Source organism: Choloepus didactylus, chromosome 15 (genome assembly GCF_015220235.1).
Source record: "Choloepus didactylus isolate mChoDid1 chromosome 15, mChoDid1.pri, whole genome shotgun sequence".
In the NCBI taxonomy this organism is placed as follows: Eukaryota; Metazoa; Chordata; class Mammalia; order Pilosa; family Megalonychidae; genus Choloepus; species Choloepus didactylus.
Window position 1 is genome coordinate 48,957,294 of NC_051321.1, and position 1,558 is coordinate 48,958,851.

Sequence of the window (1,558 nt, forward strand, 5' to 3'; positions counted from 1 at the left end):
ATGAATAATCAAAAGCAGCTAAAGTCAACGCTATCAGGCCAGTGTGTTAAAACGAGGAAAAGAGATGAAAAAGAGAGGCTTGACCCTACTCAATTTCAGGACTGTATTACTCAAGGCTTAACTGAAACTGGTACTGATCTGGAAGCAGTAGAAGTTTCTTGATGCTTCTGGAGCAAAACTTGATTACACCAACGTGCAGAAACAATGACATTCTGGTGGCCAGTGGAATGCTGGTCCCAGCTGGTACACTGGCTGATGGCATGAGGTGTGCAATGTCTGTGTGTTTGCAGCACAAGAAGACCTAGACAGCATGCAAGCATTTGCTCAGGTTTTTAACAAACACCTACAAACACCTAGAAAAAGGTTTTGAAGATGAAGTTAAAAAGCTGCTGTTTTTAAAGAATTTTTCAGAATCAGAAAGGAACAAGCTGGGTGTATTGACTGGTGTTCTTTTGGCTAATGGGACATTTAATGCATCCATTCTTAATAGCCTTTATAATGAGAATTTGGTTAAAAAAGGGGTTTCAGCAGTTTTTGCTGTAAAACTCTTTAATTAAAATCATGGAAAAATGAAAGATATCAATGCAGTAGCTGCAAGTCTTTGGAAAGTCAGCATGGATAAACAGACTGGTGGAACTTTTTCCTGTCAATAAGCAAAACACCAAAAACTTTACAAAGTATTTTACTGAGGCAGGCTTGAAAGAGCTTTCAGAGTTTGTTCAGAATCAGCAAACCACAGGAGCTCATAAAGAACTCCAGAAACTACTTCAAGAACAGATGTCACGTAGTAACCCATTTAAGGATATCATTTTATATGTCAAGGAGGAGATGAAAAAAAAAACAAAAAAACAAAAAGCAAAACATCCCAGAACCAGTTGTCTTTGGAATAGTCTGGTCAAATGTATTGAGCACTGTGGAATGGAACAAAGAAGAGGAACTTATAGCCACACAAGTTATCAAGCACTTGAAGCAATACAGCTTTCTACTTGCTACCTTTACTATTCACCCAAGCTCAGTCTGAACTGTTACTCTGTTACTGAAGATTCAGGAATATTGTTATGACAACATGCATTTCATGGAAGCCTTCCAGAAAATACTGGTGCTTTTTTATAAGGCCGAAGTCCTGAGTGAAGAGCCTATTCTGAAGTGGTATAAAGAGGCGTGTGTTGCAAAGGGGAAAGGTGCCTTCTTTGAGCAAACAAAAAAGTATGTAGAGTGACTCACAAATGCTGAAGAAGAATCTAGGTCTGAAGCTGAAGAAGGCGACTAAGTTTTGAAACTACACCCTCAGTAAAGCAAACAGGAGTTGTAGACCAAGTGTCATGTCTCCTGTATCCTGGTCCTTACCTCTTCCTCCTTCCCTGTATCGAGCAGAATATAAGGGCTCTCATGGCAAATTTTATTTTAACTGTTTCTATGGTTACTGAAAATGTTGGGTTTAGTTTCTAAAAGTTTTAACTAGCTACAGGAGCTGTAGATTTCAATCTAATGTAGCATTTCTTTTCAGTTATATTCTACCTCCTGTCTTTTCTACTGTAAAAATGTAATTTAAGGCCTT

The 1,558-nt window shown here is 38.3% G+C and overlaps 1 pseudogene; it reads left to right on the forward strand.

Moving 5' to 3' along the window:
* LOC119510795 lies at window positions 1–1,270 on the forward strand (annotated as a pseudogene).
* The last annotated feature ends 288 nt before the right edge of the window (window positions 1,271–1,558 follow it).